This window comes from Amyelois transitella, chromosome 7 (assembly GCF_032362555.1).
Source record: "Amyelois transitella isolate CPQ chromosome 7, ilAmyTran1.1, whole genome shotgun sequence".
Taxonomy (NCBI): domain Eukaryota; kingdom Metazoa; phylum Arthropoda; class Insecta; order Lepidoptera; family Pyralidae; genus Amyelois; species Amyelois transitella.
The window spans coordinates 4225286-4248765 of record NC_083510.1 but is presented as its reverse complement, the minus strand read 5'-3'; the positions used below and the strand labels follow the sequence as shown (position 1 = coordinate 4248765).

Genomic DNA, 23480 nt, shown 5'->3' with positions numbered 1-23480 from the left:
CTAATATAGCTTTAAGTTCTTTGAGAAGCCGCATTACAAGAATGCAACACGTCTAATGACAAATTCCCTCGGAAAGGGTACGAGTATGACACCCAGTTAGGAAACAGACCGATAAACGCGCAGGTAATTTAATTTATTACATTTCGTCGGACCGTCGACATTTGACATGGCTCAAATTGGATTCTCTTGAGACTTTGATACTGAATACTTGAGATTTAACAGCAGAAACATAAAATGTTATGCGCGAAATAAACTACAAACTTAATAAGTGTTGGCGCAGAGGTTGCTAGTTTTGGAAATCGTGTATTTTTTTCTTACGGATACAAAATAGTCATTAGGATTAAAGTAGATTTTTTTTAAATGTGGAATTCGTATGGCAGATAAATTTAACGACTTCTTGATATATATTATGCAGGGCGAAATATACCTTTTCAAAAGTTTAGTTTTGAAAAGGTATATTTCGTTTACTTTGACGTGTAGAAAACACCACTGTTAATTTAAAAGAGTAATAGACATCAATATTAATGCAATGTATTAAGTATCCGGTGTATAAATATTATTTTTGGGCAATTATCATAGCAAATTAAATGCATATTTCACTTGAATCATTTATAAACGCCCTTTTTATTGAGAAATCTAAAACATTGCGTAGAGTACGCGGTGTGCAAACAGAGAATTTGTTTAATGACCGTTTTATTCATTGGTAACGCTTTATTGAATGCTGGAAGTAGGCCGGGTCATGATCTATGTACGTACAGCAATGCACTTTTTTTATGAAAAATAATTCTGTTTGTAAGAAAGTTCTTTGATAAATCTCAGTCCAGCAATAAAAAAATCTTCTTATCTTCTTCTTCCTTCTGGCTACAATAAGTAACGGTTACTCCTCACCTCTATATAGAGTAGCCCGGTGTTCAAGGTTCTAGATTGGGTAAATCAGGTTTTTTTAAACGAAGCGACTCCTATCAGACCTTTGCAACCTCTGCAGGAAAACCTAGCCCATTATTGGATCATGGTAACACATTCGACTGAATGTTAGGATACCTACACATTCAGGTCACTGCCTAAATGTGCAGGTATCCTCACGATGATGTCCTTCACCTTACACAATTGCATCAATGAAAAATATTCAAATTTTTTAATGATTCGCTTATGATTGTTACGCGCTAGTATTAACTAAAGACTAGCTCAATCTGTATGACTTGTCCGGTTAATCTTGTGACCTAACTTCTCTTATTACAAGCCTAGAATACACAAGCGTGATAAAGCCATTGTTATCGTCATGTCGCCTTGGTTCGATGCCTTGACAATGTGTCAACTCACAAAGAAACTACATTAGTCAGAACTAGTAATGTAAATGGAGAGATACAATTACTACCCATTTGATCGTTGCTCAATGTGAGAAGGCAAAGTGCAGTTGCATTTTAATGCTAATAATAACAATTTATTTATTTATCATATTAAGTTATTATATACAATAGCGAAGTGCCGTGTGGTTCCCGGCGTCAATAGAAAAAGAATAGGAACACTGTGTCTCTTTTTTATGAATGTCGTAATAGACGACTAAGAGATAGGCTTACGTACTTGGAATCCTTCTTTTAGGCGATGGGATAGCAACCTTTTACTTTTTGAATCCAATTCTATCATTAAGCCCAATAGCTGAATGTCAGATGTGTTCAGTCTTTTGAAGAATGTTGGCTCTGTCTCGACGCAAGGGATTATATGCTATGTTAACAATTTGTTGACTAAAAATAAATCAAATTTATACCTCATTGCAATTCTTTATTATAAAAATAACACAAATTATTGTAAAACTTAAAATGATAACTGATAAACATAAGATACCATTTATCCTAAACGGCTCACAGGTATCCTACTAGTGGCATAGACCAATTGAATAATCTTTGACCCGGTTCAAAGAATATCCATCGCCCTCAGAGGTAGTTAAAATTATAAACCTTTCACGAATATGAAGTTTCTGACTTGTTGGTCCTTTTATATATTTTCTAGTTACGAGAATTATTTTCCATAAATATAATTAGATTAAAAAAAATATAGTTGCAAAGCCCATGTTTATTTTACCCAAACATCATCATAAATTGTATCCAAAATTAAATTTGAGTAGGTTCAAATTTATATCTAATATTATTATTTAAGAAATTTAAACGTAAATTTATTCTAAATTTAGATATAATAAGTGTACCGATTCACATCAGTCTTTACTCAAAAATGTTAATTTGAGCAAATCTTTATGCTTTAAAAAGGTGCCAGTAATAAGTCAACTGGCATGTAGCAGCTTTGAAAATCTTAATTACCTAGCATTTATCCCCATATTTGACAAATTAGTGTAATAAACCAGTCAATGCAAGTCGTAAATTGTATTTGACTCTTTTGCCTTCAAAGGTGTTGAAAGATTCCGACAAGAGCTTTTATAAGTAACTATATTGAACTGTGATTAAAGTAATGGTAGATTTAAAATTCATATTTTGTACCTTCTGAACTACAGGTCGTAATAAATATCTAAGAAAGCAGCCACGTGCACAGTCTTTGTTGTTGATATAAAAATTCACTGATCTGAAGTCTTCTTTCATGACATTTATCAAAAAGGTAGACTTGATCTTAAAAAAATACCTTGATTTTATCGCAAATTTAAACATCACCAGTTCCTGTGCTACCAAGTAGTCTATAAAAATATTATGCAAATAAGAACAGAAAGACAAGAATATCCAACTCCAGTTATAACTCCAGTTAAAACAAAGAGAACAATAAAGTTGAAAATTTAACAATAAAAAAATATACATTTGTAACTGCAGTTATATTGATAACGCACAATATTTCACAATACAAACATACGCACTTCAAACATGAGGTACGTAATCAAACGTAATCGGCAGGTTGCGAGCAGGAAGGGCAACCTGTCTATCCGATATACGCCCTTTCTCTGTTCCCATTTCACTGGTGTGACAGTAATCACGAGTGGAATAGTCATCTTGATGTACGGGGTCACGTTTTACTTATCTTTTAAGACAGGAGATAATCCAGCGAGGATTATCGAATAGTTGCATCGCTCAATACTCGTACTTAGCTTACAGCTCGTAAAATTGCAATATTTAACAAACTTTGTTTATATTTTGAATGCTATTCTGCATGAAGGATAAATTATTCATGTTATATTTGTATCGTTACCAGAATGTTAATACTAAAATACTGATGTTACATGTACTAATGTAGTCTTTTGAAATTCAATAAAATTATGAGCTCAATTAATAGATAATTAAGCCTAATAAATTATTAAATATTAGCTTATTCAATAGGTTAATTATCATAAATCTGGTTCCATTATCTCACCTGTCAAATGGGATTTATCAGCATCACACAATAATAATAAAATTTTAATGGTATCCGAATGATTGATCCGTAATTACAGTTTCCGTCCGCTATGATTCTTGACACCAAATTCCAATAGTAGGGACAGGTTGTCATTTTAAACTCCACTGCGATTTAATTATTTAATTCTTATTTGTTCTTGATAAATATATAAAATATATAGACACATACTGTTCATATGACTTTCTGCCGTAGCGTAGGTCCGATTAATGATACCAATTATGGAAAAATCCCATGCCTAAAGTGAAATGTTGATAAAAGAAATTCCACGAAAATATCTACATCTACGAATAAGTACTTTTACTTCTAATGCAGGGTACATCTTAAGTTTTACGAATAAATATTTTTCCATTACAATTAATGTGTCCATTAAATTTAATGTGCGCGTACAATATTTTTTTTAAAACCTGATGATACTATTTTTATCATAAGTGCTCTTGTCTGATACTTACCGCCTTGTAAAATATCGTCTTACATTTAAATGTTAAATGTGATTAATAGTCTGAAATTACATATTTCCGTCGTCGGTGCTGGCTACAGAGCTTCTGATTTTGAAATAAATTTCCTTAAGAATAATTGCTGTATTTAAAATGAAATTTGTAATTATCAACACTTCTTTAATCACCAGTATATAATTATAAAATAAAAATTATGAAAGTGTAGAAAGATAGTGAGACTTAACCAGATCTTTGAAACTGCTTATAGTCTGGGACATGTCTGTCTGGACCACTCCATCTTTTTCTCATGGATATCGTAAAAGCCGACTAAGGGATAAGTTTATATACTTAAGATTCCTATTTTAGGCGATGAGCTGGCAACTTGTCACTATTTGAATCTCAATTCTATCATTAAGCCAAACAGCTCAATGTGGCCTTTCAGTCTTGATGAATGTTGGCTCTGTCTACCCCACGAGGGATATAGACGTGATTAGATGTTATGTTTTATGTTATGAGAAACCGTACTACGCAATTCACGTGTGGTGCCTTGGGCACGTGTGGTTATGTGGTTAAAAATCGGTTAGGCATCAAATTTGATGTCCAAATTACTATTGTGAGAAGTAACAATGATAGATGATACAAGACCACAGAACAAAGCAAAAACAGATCAATAAATAGATATATCAATTATGATACATCTTAATTACATGTACCTTTTAATTATATGGGAGAGCAATTAACCTACGCAGCAAAACTAGTTATTGTTAGAATAACAAGCTATTGTCTTTCGCAGAAAATTAAACAAATAGCTGCTTTAAAAAACAAGGAAGACGATTGTTATAAAAATAAACTGCCTGTATATTATCAATCTTATCGTTTGATTTGATACATTATTAGAGACAACCCCCTTAATGGTTTTTTTCTTTATAAAAAACATTCTGCTTTGCATACTAGACGTCCTTTATGAAATTTTTTCTTGTCACTCTCCAAAACCTATATGAAGAACATTTCAAAACTATCAGAACAATTCTAGGCGCGTGGTTAGTCTCAGAGTTGAATAGCACTCTGACTCTTTCTGAGATTTTTAAGAAGCGACTAAACTTTAAAAACAATAACGACTAAGGAACAAAATTTCCCAAAGATAGGTGTAACCACGGACCGTAAAACTGTTTATTTTCATAACCTGAGTTTTGTCATCAAGTGAATGAAATTTTTTACCTATATCCTTAAAAATATAACATTTGAATAAATAACATATAGAACCTTGAACAAAGGTAATGAAATATTGCAAAAATTCGCCATAAAAAAGATACGCGCTATTTTTAAACATTTGTTCATCATCTATTCATTCTAAATTGTGTAAAAATGTAAATCAGCCAATAAACATTTTTTTTTACCCGGCTCAAAATATGTAAGTAAATGATTATATAACCCACATGCTTAAAGACCAAAAAATATCAAAAACCTGTTAAGTCATAAACAATGGCGGGAAGATGATAATTAATACATAGGCCGCCGGCGCAGGCGCAACTCGAGGTCACGGTCAAACCGCTGTTGCGTAACCGACCGCGCGGGAAACGTGCGAATGACCGCCCGGTCTTCGACGACTAAAAGCAATAATAACTTATTATACTAACATTTATAATGTATTAGTAGCGAAAGAAATAAAGGGTGTGTGAGTTGTTTTTTAATTTGGGATTCTTAAGGTGATGTGCCAAAAAACCTGTCTCTTTTTGAATCTAAAACCCATCACGAAGGCAAGACGCTGACCATGGCCTTGGATACTTTTTGAGACCATTGGTTCTGTCTACCCGTAGGGGAATAACATGTGATATTTATTGTGTATGTATACTTGCTGGCTTAAGTAACTGTTATAATTAATATCTATATAGTTAATATTGTATAAACTAAAAAGACGTGTTTAAAGAAATAATATGTATTTTTTTTATTGTGCATATTTATATTTAACTTTTTGCTATATACATAATTTATTTTAATAGACACTTTATTTAAATATAATATAAGCATGATGAAAAGCCCTAAGATGCCTTAATATATAATAAATGAGAAAATTATAATTTTTAACCCTAATTCAATTTGCTTGATAAAGTTTACAAATAACAACGGTTGTTTTGTTTGACGGTTTATAAATAAACTTAAGAAATAAAAGAGAAATTTTATGACTGTCTTACAATTTCTGTTATCATAGAAATTGGACAGTTTAAGGCAAATTTCGAATGAAATTTCTACTAATAGATATGTACCTATAAATATAGCATTATATTAGCTACCGTAGCGAAACCGATCAGACTGACAAATTACTATGACATATCATTTTACTGTTATCATAGTTGACATGGGAACATCCTCTTCATTATAATATTACACAATTTGTAATGGAGGTCAAAAGAGCGTAAGTTACGTGTGGTATACTTGGTCACGACTGTACCCTAGCCCCCTAGCTATAAGAGTGGCTGCATCATTGATATACGTAGGGTTAGTACACACGTTGCTTTATAGAATTTCATTTTGAAAGGTCGAAGTAGAAGGGAAATTATAGGAAAGTGAACTACAAGATTCTATAACGCTTAGAAGACAATCTTACAAAACTAAAGGAGAGTACCCTTAACTGATAAGCTTGCATGAAGATTGATGAATATGGATGAAACTAAAGAACTACGCATGGATTGTGTCAAAACGCAATGTGTGTATAAACAGAGATGATTAAATCAAAATTTTTATTCATTATTATAGGATACTTCATATCGCTTAATAATAATTATTAAGCGATATGAAGTAAGTTAAACCATACGTTTTGACAATTATTGTCAAAACGTATGGTTTAACAACATTGGTTGACGTCAAATTAGCATTCTTGCCCCAATCTCCTCAGTGTGACTACTCTTGCAAAAAGAATATCTCCTCTAAAAACGATCCCTATTCATAAGTTTCCTAAACATAAGTTTTGACAAACAAGTTTATAAGATAATATCTACTACTATAGAAAGGCAAACCGTCAAAATTTTGACGCTTTATGTGTGTACCAAGCCGTTGGTACAATACCTAATTGCGGCCTGTCAGCTCATCTCACTTCACTTACCATAATTAGATGAGATTTATGCGGTATTTACACATTAAGCAATGGGTTTTTGTAAGCTTTTAATTTACGTGACTTATTATAATAAGTATATATTATTAATTGTAGTTTATATTTTCTACTTCTAGTCTCTTTCTATTCTTATTTTCAGATTAGATTCAGAGAATGAAAATCTCGGACGAAGGAGAATTTTCCAGCTACTAAATCTACGCACCTTAATTTGAGTGTCTACAAAATACGGACAGTATTTCCCTCCTCCATAATTAAAGAAAGTTTTCCGAGTTTTTTTCTATGTTTATCTATCTTTAAGCAAGCGTCTGTAAAGTAACTTCCAAAGGGGCATTATATCGTTATTATTCTGACTCGCACACATTACGTTACCAAATTTTTCATTGCGAAATGTCGCAAAATTTTACAGGAAATTCTAAAACCTAAATGACATTATATAACGAACCGCAGCTCATCATAAATCAATTTCGCATTGTAAGGCAGTAGACCACAAGAGCGTGCGAAACCGCCAATATAAATTGCATTTGCATTGTTGTGTATACTTTCTCGTCATTGAGGGCATAAATCCTGCGGCACCAAAAACGTTGATAAGTAAAAACGGTCACGTATTTCACTGGCTTCAAAATGCACTATGCATTTTTCATTTTATTATGTAATAGTTTTGCAAGTACGCTCTCAATTTTGGCAAAATTTTACGTTCCCTAAGATGCCTCGTTGCAGCATACTTCAATGTGGACAAGACATGAAAGCTTAGTTTAGTTGCGCAAAATTAGAAGTTGCATCCAATTATTCTAGTTCAGGTATTATTATGACACAGTATGGTTAGCATTCAAGATTTGAGTGCTCAATAATTGTCGAGACTGAAAACTTGTCTAAATAAAATTAATTTCAAATTAAATACAAGTGATTTTCAATCAAATTATATTTCAACGTATTCCTGAATTTTGATCAACATCAATTTTTACATTTCGCTTCTATTTAATTAAACAGAACGTATACATTTAATTTCTGTTCAAAATCATTCCCTGATAAAATCTTCATTTGCATCAAGGTCCTACTAAATTAAATACTACTAAATTATTAAATAATAGCTCTTTAGGGTATTGCAATTATTACTTAATTTTAACAACATTTTCTTTATTTTTACGAAACTCTGATTAATTATCGCCACGACATAGGCTGTATTTAATGTCATTAACCTGAATGAAATTGAGATAAACAACTATTTCAAATCTAAAAATAGAATAAGTAGCTCGGGGCTATCATACATAAACAATAACTACGTTTACATAACGTCATTCAATTATATATTTCTTAAACGCACGCATGGCCATATACTGTTACTAGCATAGGTGTAACTGTTTGGGTCACACTTGCACCATTTTTTATAAATTAATGAGAGTGCAGATATATCATTTGCTAAATTGATGTCACAATTTCTTGTTTGTGTTAGAGCTAATTATAATAGCAATTCCATGTAAAGGTCACATCAAACAACAAGTCAGACAAAAAGTTAGAATATTAATGTAATTATTTAAGGATATACGAGCAGCTATTGTGTTTTTCAAAAAAATAATTGAAAAATATTTCAGCCAACTTTTCTTTCTTTTGCTTACGTATAACTTACAAATTCTAGAAATAAGTAGTATAAAGGTACTACTTATTTCTAGAATTTGCTTGAAATTGTTCATTACTGCATGTTACGCATACCTACTATATTACGAGTACCTTTGTATGGAAATGTAATAAATTTCGCACTACTTGCATACTATGCATATGGATTAAATATATTTATGGTAATCTATAGATTTCAATCTTTACGTATTCCATCGTTAATATACAGAATAGAAATGCTTGTATATGTAATAAGAGATTTAATACCACGAAAATTTACTAAATTTACTTTCAGTAACGATTACTGAAAAGAGGTTTGGTAATTTTTCATAATTATGCCAACTCTTTATTGCACATAAAAATAAATATAACAAAATCAGAACAGTCATTGAATATAAAAGAATATGTACAATGGCGGACTTATCCCAATCGGGATTTCTTCCAGTCAACCAAAATAAAAAGGAAAATCCATAGTCAAAGAGGCAGCACAGATTAAAAGCATTAAGGATGCGTTACAACAATCAATTAATTACAAACTAATTAATGATAAACATACATAAATAAAATATATATAAACTTACATAAATATAAGTACACTCAAATGTTAGATGCATCAGAGTACAGTCTTTTGATAAGTATTTTAAAAGAACTAAGGTTAAGGGCAGATCTCGTATCTTGGGGAAGATCATTCCAAAGCTGAGCAGAACGTACACTAAAAGATAAACCATAAGTTCGAGAGGAATATGGAGGAATAAGTAATTTGGGATCGTTATGAGACCGCAAACGACTATCCGTCTCACGGAACGAGAAATTATCATGAAGATAGTGGGGGAAAGAAGGATTAAAAAGGACATTAAACAAGCCAATTCAATTTATAATTTAACAGATCACAGTAAAATGGCTGATAAATAAGTGCAAAGTTATTGTTGCTGTAATTGCCAAAAACAATAAAGGCGTGAATTCTCTTCATTTATTAGTTTGATCATGCGTGAAAATTATTATTTAAGAAAATGATGTTCATAATATTGCAGATTCATTGTTGTCTTTGAATAGTTAAGGGTCATATATTGCAGAACGTGTTATATAATATTAATTGTTCTTACGTTATGAGTACAGAGACTAACAAAAGCTTTCCATGTATAGGTACTTACGCACTACATAATGTAAACGTAAATCATAATGTGAAACTCATTCTAATTTGTTTGTAACTCCTTATTGCACAAAAAACATGACACAATACTGTTCCTGGGATTAAAAAATATGTACAATACTTCATATAGTAAGTAAAGAATAATTAATTTTAATACGAGCATTATACATAGCAAAGCTTATAATTTTGAATTGTAATTTGTAGCAAAAACATTAAAATGTTCATTAATTTGAGATGCCATTCATATTTTATCGTCATTGAAAATAAACTCTGTGAATTATATCTAAAATATTATAATGGCTTAGTGCGTGATACTAAAATAAATTACTAAAATTTCATTATTGACACTGTGACCTAAGAAATATTTCTTAAGACAAATGTAGCTATGTGTTCCAATTCCTACGCTTTGCTAACTTCAAGCAGCTATTATATGTTAATTTGAAGACGACACAATAACGCAGCTGCCGCATACAAAATGCTTCAATTGTCAACAATTACACATGAAACCAAGCTAGCGAATTTACAAATAAAAAATATATACACATACCTCCATAACCCCTTTATAAACTTATTTTATAAAACATAAAAAAAAAATTGAAGATCCCGGTAATTAAGGAAAACTGGGGTTCGTTTCCGAAGTACCTACTTCATTCGGGTTCAGAGACAAAAAATTGCCGCTGCTTCAATGAAGTCATTGTGTATGGTAATATCAACAGATAGTCAGATCAACCTACACTGCATATCTTCATTTCTGTCAAAAACTAAATGAGTACTAAAATATTCTTTTTTTCAAGCCGAAGTCAGAGACTCACTAAATCAGCAATTAAAACCCGCCACGGGTTAATGATTATACATACATTTAGACGATGGTGCAGCTAAATAAAGCCTACGAGTCCTTTGGTTATTAACTCTCACTTCTATGGAAAAAACTAATGAAAAAAGACCAGAACGTCAAAGAACATTGTAATCGGTCTTCTCCTATAGGAATTTGAAACTGTTCCAAGTAGAATAGTCATCTTAAATCAGAATTAAGTAATTACAATGCATTTTAACATAATTCGCATTATATGTATATCAGTAAATCGCCAACCTTACCTTAATACGTAATCTATATTCAAATCAAGACTACTTACAACATAAATTAGTTACTGGAGTTAGGTACAATAATTCTACTGATTAAGAAAATTAAATAAAAACCTATATAAATAAATAAAATCTATTTAATTTATTTTTTTTCAATTAAGTTAAAATAGTTAATATTATCGCGAGGCCTATGAATGTGTTGATAAGTTTAGTAATTTAACAAAGCTGCTACAGTTTAAACAAAAATAAGTTCATAATCGAAAAAGATTCTTGTAAAAAGGCTGTCTATTTGCTAGGTCAATATTATTCGGGCTACCTTTAGTAGCTATATTTTTTAAATCTTTACTCTGAAGTTACACATTTAAACTACCTATAGCTAGAAAAATAACAGATGTATGGTAGCTTATGAGATAGGTGAATGAAAATTTGATTTCTAAAAATTTCAAGATTCAGAATATATCACGGATCTTCCTTGTCGCATTAGATACTTCTGAATCATAGCAGTTTCTCTTGAATGCCCTCATTTCCACGTTATGAACTGGTATGGTCCCTTTCAATGAGTCCACAGGCCACTTAATCCGACTGACTAAGTCATAAATCTCAAAATTTCTTTACAACAATGAAATGCAATACAAAGCCTATGGGCAAACAAAAAGAAAACAGAAAAGTAACAATGTCATGTGCAGGTCTTTGAAAAAATATATAAATAGATAATTTTTAATTTATTCGAGAATAATTATAAAGATGTGGCATCGGCTTTATAACAACGTTAATTGCTATAAAAGGAAATATTTTTTATTGAAAACGAAAACAATATTTACATTTATTTTTCTGCCTTTAAAGTGCTCTCGTGCATATAACACAAGTTTTATTATTCCTAAACATTAAACTATAAAAAATCTGTGTTAGCAAGAATTTTAGCAGTTCATCTTATTAATATACGTTATACATTATATTATATAACATACTAAATAAAATAAACTAAAATTAAATATTAAACTTAATCTTAAAGAAAAAAATTAATTAATAAGAAATACTTAATCTAAAAAAATATGATGCTTTTGTGGCATGTTGCCAAGTCCTTTGATTTTGTACTTTCCATATTTTACAAATGCATTATAAATACCAGTTATGCGGAAGTCAAAGAGTAAAGTTGTTATAAATCAAGTAAGTTATCAGCAAACATTATGTCAATGTGCACGAGCCTACAATTAATTCCAATTAAGTTCACAAAGAGATAGGCGTAGTCGCCGCTGAAATCTAGTAGAAAAACTTGTCATAGAAAATGTAATAATATAAATCATTTTTAATAGATCAGTAAAATTAAGATATATAACAATTTAAACGCTTAAGGGTCGTCTAATCAATCATTAAAAACTAGCTTGTGCGCGGGGTTTCGCCTCCGTGGGAATTTCGAGAATAATATGCCTATGTTACTCCTGAAGATTTGTCAGTCTGTGCCAAATATCATTAAAATCGAGCCAGTTGTTTTTGAGTAACAAACAGAAAAATATAAAATATATTTTCTCTTTATATTACTATAGAGTAAATATATTTTATATTGGCATCGGCTGTAACAGTTTTTTTTATTACATTCTCTTTATATTACTATAGAGTATGTAATAAAAATAACTGTTACAGCCGATGCTACTAAACGTAGGAAACTGAAATTAGTATGTTTATTTTTAAAAGTCTAACAAAACACCATGAGATAATTTGAAATGGCCCAGCAGGAAAGTGACAGTTTTCGTTTCAAAATCTCTTTATAAAAACACTGAGATTAGAATGAGCAATTGTTATATTTTAAATCTTTAAAATATTTCCAACACCTTTCAACAAAATATTACATTGCAAAATAAATTTGGCTCCGTATTTTTGCATTTAGATATATGCCTAAGTTGCACCACTCGTACCATATTTTATGCTAGACAGATATTTTACGTCGATTGTGCAATAAATTACCTCACTATCTCTAATCTTTCAAATTTATCTTATCAATAGCAATCTAATGAATAAAAACAAAATTAAAAAGACATAATTGTTTAATAATGAACATACAAAATAAAAGTGAGATGAGCATGTATACATATGCTCATCTCACTTTTATTTTGTAAGTATATAATGAAAAAAGACGAATTTTTAAGTTTTTAATATACAGATGAAAAGACTTATAAACTTAATATCCTGCTGTTCGGGTAGCAATGGGTTACTTCCAAGTCATTCAGCCCAAAGTAACCTTGTGAGTGATGATACTCGGCTTTGTCTACCCCGTTAGGAATATGGACTTAATATGTGTGTGTGTACCAATTTAAAGCAAGTAAATAAACACCTGATTAGTCCAATGAACATCTTAAAGTAAAAGTGCATGTATACTCTTATTGCAACAATTGAGCGTGAATGCAGTGACCTCAAATATCATAACATGAACTCTAATGCAGTATCGAATTTAGAATGAATAGGGTCAAGGTTGGTTAAAAATAAAATCCAATACCCGTGGATAAAACAAGACTAGAAGAAATCCAATCTAACATATTAAGAAATCGCGGTACAACCTTAAAGTTCAACTTGTCATACAAAGAGATATCGACTAATGAATAACGTAGGAATATTTGTATTCATAGTGAAGTGTGATCGTGATTTGTAGATATTGCAATAACAAACCATTAGATGTGAGATTTGATTGACTTCAAGCAAAAATACTTTGGGCTCTCGGATGTCAAGCCGAAGTATATTAAACATAAATTTATTGGCACTTCGCAATTGAATTGTATTGCGCATGGGTACAATATAAGAAACATTTCAATTGAAAGCAATTTCAAGCATAATCGATTCGTATTTATTTCATTTATATCAAAGTAAATTGTTTATGGTAAATGATAGTATCGTGAGGAAACCTGCACATTCAGGCAACTGTACAGGTATTACTATGATCCAGTATGATAGGTTTCACTGCAAAACGTTATTGAGGAGTCACTTCATGTAAAAACCAGATTGACCCAATCCAGAACCGTGTTCGTAGGTGTCACAGTCGCAAGTATCTAAACTACTTTTTACTGTTTTAACGTTGACGTCTTATTTATTGCAACCAACAAGATTTCATAATTTAAAATTAATTGGATGCCACAGGAGCGTTTATATTCAAGCTCCGTCCGTAAAAGTGTTAGTTAGTTCGTTAGGAAAATTTATACCACCTTAATTTTTCCAGATTAGTTTTCACCGCAAAAACTAAACATTTACGGTATGTGCAGCAAAAATGTTGGCTATGTGCATTTATTGTGTACTAGAGGCCGCCCGCGACTTCGTCCGCATGGAAACCCTATCAATCCCGCGGGAACTCTGGGATAAAAAGTAGCCTATGTGTTATTCTGGGTCTTCAGCTACCTACATACCAAATTTCATGGTAATCGGTTCAGCAGTTTTTGCGTGAAAGAGTAACAAACATCCATACAAACTTTCGCCTTTATAATAGTAGTAGGATTTTATTGCTCTCACACACAATAAGTTTAACCCGTGACTTTGTAAATGCAAAATGTACTTTAGGGAAATCCTCATATAATTTTCCCAGTAGTTCTTATATTTTCCTACTAAATCTGCATTTTAATACATATACATATATATATGTATATATATATAAGCATTACAAAAAAATACTTTATAGGTTTTAACTTTTTAAACTAACTTTGTAATTTACGTCTTACAGTGAGAAATTATCTCAACTGTACAGTCAATAATAGTTATAGCTCAATGCGACACTTTTAGTACTCATTAATTAAAGTAAGCCATTTCTAGACATCCACGAGAAGTAGGCTAGCCATACACTTTATGTTTTTTCCTGTTTATTAACATTTATATGTGGACGACATTATTAATACCATTGCACTGCCGAGAATATAGATGTACTATGTTGAAGATATGATGAAGTCAATTAGTGAGTTAGTTTAAATTAATAAATTTGGACTGGCATATACTCGTATTGACTGTAGTTTTTTTTTTACAGTCGTGAAAATTTTCAGGAATATATTCTTAGCCATTATGATAATACATACTGAAGGATTTAGGGCAAAATAAACCAGGATTGTAATAGTATAATAAGATTTTATTTATGAGACACAATAAACACGTATTCGACAAGTTACATATTCATCGAGAGAGAATGCATAGACAGTAGCGCAACAGGTGGCGACTTGTGGTACTAAGACTCTTTTGTTTATACATTTGTTCTAACACCTGCCCTTAAACAAAAACAGTCTTTAAACCTAGATGAGAAACACAATTACAATGTTTATCTTTACCTAGACTTTTGGTCAACACATCTGCGGGCATATGTTCAGTAGATAAATATTTTAATTCAACAATTTTATCCTTTACAATTTGTCTTACATAATGATGTCTAATATCTATATGTTTGCTTCGACTATGATTAATTTGACTGTTACAAATCTTTTGTGCTGATTGACTATCGTTATACAGAGTAACAGATAAATGTTTACCTAAACATTCATGTAAAAAACTTCTAATATATGTAGCTTCTTTTGCTCCTTCGCACAATGCCATGTACTCTGCCTCTGTGCTTGATAGAGCCACAGTCCTTTGTTTACGACTCTCCCATGACACTGCGGAGTTGCCTATCTTGAATACGTAACCTGTATAGGAACGTCGGTCCAGTTGGTTCGAAGCCCAATCTGCATCTATATATCCTGCAACAGTTAATGTGGATTTTTCATACAATATGTAATAATCTATAGTTCCCTTCAAATACCGCAGGACACGCTTTGCCGCTTTCCAATGCGTTTCTGTGTGACAATTATTAAATTGGCTCAATAAACTTGCTGCATGTGCTATGTCGGGTCTAGTACATACTGCAATGTACATAATGCACCCGATGAGACTTCTATACTTGGAGTCAAAATCAGTTTGATCTCCCTTTTCAAATTTCATGCCATTCTCCAATGGTGTATCAACTGGTTTGCAATCAGTCATATTAAATTGCTCTAATACCTTTTGAATGTAATTTTTCTGATCAAGAGCAATTTTATTTTGATCTTGTCTCAATCGCATTCCCAATATATGTGTAGCTCGGCCAAGGTCTTTCATCTCGAATATCCTCATCAGTTCCTCTTTCAGTTTTTTCTTTTCTGCGGTGTCCTTACTAAAAATCAAGATATCGTCAACATATAAAGCTAATATGATGAGATTTCCAGTATCTGTCTTTATGTAAACACATGGCTCACTCAGTGTTTTTCTGAAGCGGAGGTCTGTCAGAGCATTATCAATTTTTTCATACCAGGCCCTGGACGCTTGCTTTAGTCCATATATTGCTTTATTCAATTTGAATACATGGTTTTCCTTACCTTTTTTAATGTAGCCATCTGGTTGTTCCATATACACAGTCTCTTCTAATTCTCCATTTAAGAAGGCCGTCTTCACATCCATGTGGTCAACATACATATCCAAATTAACTGCCAGAGCAAGCAAGGTACGTATTGTAGAGTACCTCACCACTGGTGAATGAGTTTCTTTGTAGTCAATGCCATATTCCTGAGTAAATCCTTTAGCTACAAGACGAGTTTTATAACGAAGTAACTGACCTTCTGATCCTAGTTTTTTCTTAAAAATCCATTTACACTTCACTGCTTTCTTTCCTGCAGGAAGGAGTGTTAAATTCCAGGCTTTATTTTTCTCAAATGACTTATACTCATCTGCAATGGCTTCCTTCCAGTGGTTTCTTTCGGGTCCTGACAGTGCTTCCTGTATTGTCTGAGGTTCATCACCGTGACAGGCTACTGTCATTGTAATTGCAGTGCTCACAGACTCAGCAACATCTTCATAGTCGCTGCTTGATGCTCCACCTATAGTCATATCAGGATTCCATGTGACATCATTGGGGTCGTCGACATAGCTAGAATCAGAACTGCTTGACTCGGATAACTCTATAATTGGAATAACTGGCAATGTGTCATTGTTTTCATTATCATTTACAACATCCATACCATTACTAGTAAGATTTAGCTGGCAATCAGTAATGCAATTTTTTTGACATTTTTTAAAATCTTTATAATTTTTTTCTTCTAAGAATTGTACATCTCTAGACTTAATACACTTGGATGGATCTTCTGGATCAATTAATCTATATCCCTTTGATTCAGTACAATATCCCACAAAGATATACATTTTACTCTTTGTATCTAATTTCTTACGTTTTTCATAAGGGACCATTGCATAGGCAATGCAACCAAATACTCTCAAGTAAGATAAGTTAACTTTAACATCATACCATTTTTCTTCTGGTGTGGTGCCCCTTACAGCCTTACTTGGCGATTTATTCTTAATGAATATTGCCGTATTTAATGCTTCCGCCCAGAACCTCCGGTCCATTCCTGCATCTTGCAGCATGCATCGTCCTGCCTCCATAATTGTGCGATTGGCCCTTTCCGCAACACCATTTTGCTGTGGCGAGTATGGCACGGTCGTCTGATGCTTGATGCCATGCTGTTGTAGAAACATCTGGAACTGTTTATTAACATATTCACGACCATTGTCTGTTCTTAGCATTTTTATTTTTAAACCACTCTGGTTTTCCACTAGATTTTTGAATGTCTTAAATACATTCAATACCTCATCCTTACTTTTAATAAAGTAACCAAAAGTCATTCTAGTAAAATCATCTATGAATGTTAATAGATATTTTGCACCACTAAAAGAGGAAACTGACATTGGTCCGCACAAGTCTGAGTGTATAAGACCTAGTTTCTCAGTAGCTCTACTATAAGACTTTTTCGGAAATGGCAACCTACTTTGTTTTCCCTCAAAACAAGCTACACAGGGAGTATGTTGAGTATCATCGTAATCAATACCACTAGCCATACCTTGTTTCAGCAACTTCATACTTCGCCTGTTCAAGTGACCAAGTCGACGATGCCATAGCTCCTGGGTTGGCTTCGCATCACACAGATTGACACTTTCTTCTGGTCGTTTGTTCATGGATTGGATCCCTGGCAATGAATCACCCAGATCTATCGATTGACACGCCGCAGCTACTTCACAAGCTGTGTCCATTTGGTAGACTCCATTGACCAATGTAGCACTGGCAATTACCTCTTTGCCACAATAAATACTGCAATACTTTGTATTAAAATGCACTTCAAGTCCTTTAGCCACCAATTTTCCGACAGAAATAAGGTTTGTTGACAATCCCGGCACATAAATAACCTCACTTATTTTGGTTGTAGTTTTATGTCCTTTTAATAACAATTCCACTTCACCGTGTCCTTCACTATGTAACTTTTGATCGTTCGCCACTGTCACTAATCGCGGAGTATCGACGACATAGTTTTTTAGTATTTGTTTGTTGTTTGTCATGTGACAAGTCGCACCGGAATCAACATACCAAGCATTTGAGTTAATATCCACAGCCAATGCTGTCAATAACGTTCCGTTCCACGCTTTTTCATGTTTTTCACTCGATTTGTTGCTTTTAATTGTTTTTGTTGGACAATTTCGTGCGTAATGATTCGGTTTCTTACATATGAAGCATTTCACTTTTGTAGAATGTTTGTTGACACCTTTTGTACCCCGGTTTGTAAACATTGCATTTTCTTCACACTTGTCAAAGTCTCTGCGTAAATTCTCTTGTAATAATTTGCTTTTTACTGTCTCACTGCACAATTTAATGTTCGAGTTTTCCAATGCCATAATTAACGGATCAAAATCTGACGGTAATCCACTTAACATCAACACTGACAGGAAATCATCGTCCAATGGAGCATTAATGTCTCGTAGTTGTTGATCTAAGTCTGTGATCTTTAGGAGATATGCTTCCATGTCACTAAATTGTTCCAATTTCAATCCAAACAATGTACGTAAGAGTCCAAGTCTTCTACATAGCCCTTTGTCTTCATAAGCTGTTTTTAAATTCTTCCAAGCTTCGTGTCCAGTCGATGCTTTCCGTACATGTGAAAACGACGACGGCTGCACCATTAAACATATTTTAGCAAGCGCCCTTTGTTGCTTCCGCTCATCGGTGACCTTCGGGGCACCTTGCGTATTTTCTTCAATGCAGTCCCATAAGTCTTCGTGAATCAAGTACATACGCATCAAGAATTTCCAATTTCCATAATTAGATATTCCACTGAGCTTTTCAAAATTAACAACTATGCCAGAACTCGTTGCCGTCGACACAGCCGGTTGTACACGGTCGGCCGGCATCATGTATTTTTAATTATCTTGCAGAAGAACAATACCGAAACTATTTACGGACTTTTATTTAACGCGAATCCTGGGCCCATAACCTGAAGGATTTAGGGCAAAATAAACCAGGATTGTAATAGTATAATAAGATTTTATTTATGAGACACAATAAACACGTATTCGACAAGTTACATATTCATCGAGAGAGAATGCATAGACAGTAGCGCAACAGGTGGCGACTTGTGGTACTAAGACTCTTTTGTTTATACATTTGTTCTAACACATACATACATACATATGATCACGTCTATATCCCTTGCGGGGTAGACAGAGCCAACAGTCTTGAAAAGACTGAATGGCCACGTTCCGCTATTTGGCTTAATGATAGAACCGAGATTCAAATAGTGACAGGTTGCTAGCCCATCGCCTAACAGAGGAATCCTAAGTTAATAAGCCTATCCCTTAGTCGCCTTTTACGACATCCATGGGAAAGAGATGGAGTGGTCCTATTCTTTTTTGTAATAGTGCCGGGAACCACACGGCACAATTATGATAATATTTGGGATTTAATGGATAAATCAATAATCAATTATAAATAGTATGTATCTAAAAATATCATTAAAACAGGTAAGGTAGTCTACATAACCGTTTGGATAATTATATAGATTTTTTTTGTTAACACTTTAGATACCACATATGCACGGAGTGTAGCAGTGTTTAAACCAAATTCAGCTTTTTTCTTTACAAAAAAAGTTATTATGTTTTTAAAAATATAACATGTAGTGGCGATAGTTCGAAGTTCAATTGTAATAAATATAAATTAATATAAAAAATTTTAATAATAATAATTTATTATAAGTTAAAAATGAATGAAGCTATTACTATCTATTATTGATCAGGCATAACTCATCGAAAATATGGTGCTGAAGAAATGAAAGAAAAAACAAGAGATAAATAGCGTCACTAAAAGACAGTTTAGTTTTAGTAACATAACATTAAATCGGATAAACATAGTATCGATTGTGCAAATGCATCCAATATTCAGATAAGTTATGGGGTATTTAGTACAACGACGTTGACTGATTCGAACAATAACGAGTTGTCATACCGATGGCATAATAATTGCAATGGAAAAGTCCATAACCGCCCTTGGCAAAGCGCTAAAAAAATCTTGTTTTGTAACTATGTTACATCACAACTACGTAATGTATGTATTGTAGAGACGCTCATTAATAACTGTAACGATTCAGTATAGAGATAGGCCGAAAAGTATGTTGGTCGCGGTGGAAAATGTGTCTAAATATAGCTCGTGCCCTGCGGCGCTGCCGAATGTATTATTATGCTAACAGTTGCATTTGTTATACTAATGGTATAATTTTATATTGTGAATTTCCGGCAGGTACAATAAGACCACCTCATACACGTATCTTACTGATGTTATTATACACATATGTACAGTTGAACGTAACCTTTTCAAAACTTTTGGCTCTGTCTACTCCGTAAGGAAAATAGTCAGATATATATTTTGATTATACATACATACATACATAAAATCACGCCTCTTTCCCGGAGGGGTAGGCAGAGACTACCTCTTTCCATTTGCCCGATCTCTGCATACTTCCTTCGCTTCATCCACATTCATAACTCTCTTCATACAAACTCGGCAGTTTCGGGTACTTTTGACCTGACCCTTTACCAGGACGTCCTTAATTTGATCAAGATACGTTCGTCTAGGTCGTCCCACTCCGATCTTTCCTTCCTTTCCTGATTATATTATATATAAATTAGATTATATTATAAAATTTAATTTGTAAGAGGATCAGTATTGTTCAAGTAATAGATCAGGTTGACAATAAAATTTTGCCAAACAATATTGATCATTTTCAGAAAAATAAAAGAAAAGAAATTATAAAGTTTAATTCAAAAGCTTCCAATGCGTAATTTTGATAGTAAAAAAATAGAAATGTAACAGATGAACTAAAGTAATACATGAAATTACAATAATTCTGGTCTCGTCTTTTATATGATTTAATCAAATTTGAAACTAATTTTTGTTTCCTTTCCTTGAAAGTATAGCTTTATTATCAATATAGTCTTCAGTAAAATCAGTAATCGATTGACAGATAAATATGTATAGTTTAAGAACAGGATATTTTCAAAGAAATCCGTTTTGCGAAACACGTTGTGAAGCCACAACAAAACAACAAAAAATCACAGTATAGCAATTTACGCATATTAGTCGGTTATTAGATAGTATCATGTTGTCGGTGGCGCTACGCGTCGTTGCATACAAATGTGCTGCACGGGCACGTCTAAGAATTTACACACTTCTCTGATAATAAGCTTTATTACAAACGCAATAAGGTTCGACAATGAAAATTCATGTTTTTAGACATATCTTTGTAATATCGACGACCACTTTGTATAATTATTCAGGCTTTTTGCTAACACGCTAGATAAGGTCTGTCATGCACAATTTATCTGCGCGTCCTTACGCAAATAGGCTATTATATGAAACTACTTCATAAATTATTTGAAATAGACGTTTGTAGACAAGTAGTGCAATTTTATTCCGAATTGTGTTCCCAAAATTAAGTGGTGGCTGATTGGTTTCTATTTTTTAAGTAAATAATTAACGTATGAGTCTCATTCACCTAGACGAACGTATCTTGATCATTTTTTGTTTACCATCCTTTGACCAATTTGTTTCTGATTTTGTAAGTTACAATTTGTATTGTATTGTGTAACAATATTAATATTAAAGAATGTTAAATATCCACTATAGGTACTAATTATTATTTTCATACATCTTAGATCTTAACCTTAGGTACTATATATATTTAACAATACGGTACCTAAAACACATTTTTTTTAAGTTTGCATTGTAACATTGGTGTAATAATTAAATCATGTCTTATTAGCAATTACATCGTTCTTTATAAATAGATAAGTAAATACCATGATAATTGTACATGTATGCTTGACCTTACAACACAATGTTATGAATTCAGGCCTTTAAAGTCGTCTAGATAGTGTTAAAAATTAAAAGATATTCTAATTAAAAAAGAAATATACAAGTGATAATATTAGTACATAAGTAAGGATAAGATTAAATAATCCAATCGAATAAAAGCCGAATGCTAAAAGTAGTTACACAAAATAAGTCAATATCGTTGTCAACACACTGATAAATGTGAATTGTTACGAAAAATTTATTTATCAGCTAGTTTACTCAATGAAAATTTTGTGCGTGTGCGTTGATAAAAATCTGCCAAATAAAACAAAAATATCTCACAAAATACGTAAATAATATCTCACAAAAAATATAATATAACTTTTGATGGTATATATATCGTTTTTATTTTACATTACTATAAATAATAGATTTTTAGTAATGTAAAATAAAAACGACATAGCCGCGGACTGTTGATCAAAATCGTGACCTTTGAACCTTTGTACTGAGTTGAAAGAACGGTTATTTTTATTAATTGCATGGTGTTAAGTAATATATATATATCTTATTAAATTGCAGACAATAAAATTCTGATGTACCTACATCTATACTGTCCTGCGGAATATTGTAGGAAAATAAATATATCTCGTGTGTATTTTGCAGTATGCATGTGCTTTATCGCATTAATCGCACCACCAACTTAAAGGTTTTCTTTTTGCTAGACTGGTAGATAATGCCAAACGACATAAAGTCCGCCTTTTGTTACTTTTTGTGCAGTATTGTTTTCATCAGCAAAACTAACTTAACTGTAGTCTTAATGTGCAGTTCAGACTCTTAAAAATTCAGGCTAGATTATGATAATTCAGTCAAAACTTTTCATACTCTTTACTCATAAGAAATGTAAAATGACTAAAATTATATGCATAATACACAAAAATCCGTTACGGACGTCGATTTTGCATTTTGATGTACAGAGAAAGTATAAAACCCTCATTTATTAAAATGATTCCGTAATGACTTACGATGATTTTTTATCAAATCTATTTTACGTAAAGTAAAATCTTCTCTTATAACGCAGTTGAATACAGACCATAAATTAAGCCATAACAATCATCCTTAATAATAAACATTTAAAAAACACAACGCACCCGATAAAATCACCCGGCTTGTAAAACTGGGGAACTATTATCAGATTCACTCGTAATGTTTATCACAGCACTGCGCGTTTAGTACGAGAATAGCGATGAGGTGTCTTCCTTTCGACGCGCGAGCATCAACTGCCGTGGTCGGGCTTCGTTCCACTTGGACTATACCAATCTTGATAACCGATAGGCAGATAATCCGCATTAAAAACACTTTTTCGCAGCTTTTTCAAAGGTCGACGAAATGAATGGTTGAGTAAATATGTGTATGGTTTCCTCATAGGTCATTTTTTGTTTATGAAACCTTTCGTTTAATGGTCTTAGTTAGCACTATGAATAATTCTAGGTTCTTTTACCTTTATCTTAAGCTCCTAATAAAATTTAAGCTTAGAAGTTATATCAACTATATTAAGATTGTATTTTA

At 32.5% G+C, this 23480-nt stretch overlaps 1 protein-coding gene across 2 annotated transcripts in view; it reads right to left on the bottom strand.

The window, feature by feature from the left end:
* LOC106132715 (uncharacterized) overlaps positions 1-23197 on the bottom strand; it is a 31096-nt gene extending 7899 nt beyond the window's left edge. Inside the window, exon 1 of one of the 2 annotated variants that reach the window (XM_013332227.2) lies at positions 23063-23197. The gene's annotated coding sequence lies outside the window, so the exon portion shown is untranslated. Of the gene's footprint in view, positions 1-17640; positions 17766-23062 lie in introns of those variants that run through there. The other variant, XM_060945126.1, reaches the window with a different exon arrangement.
* Between the last annotated feature and the right edge of the window lie 283 nt (positions 23198-23480).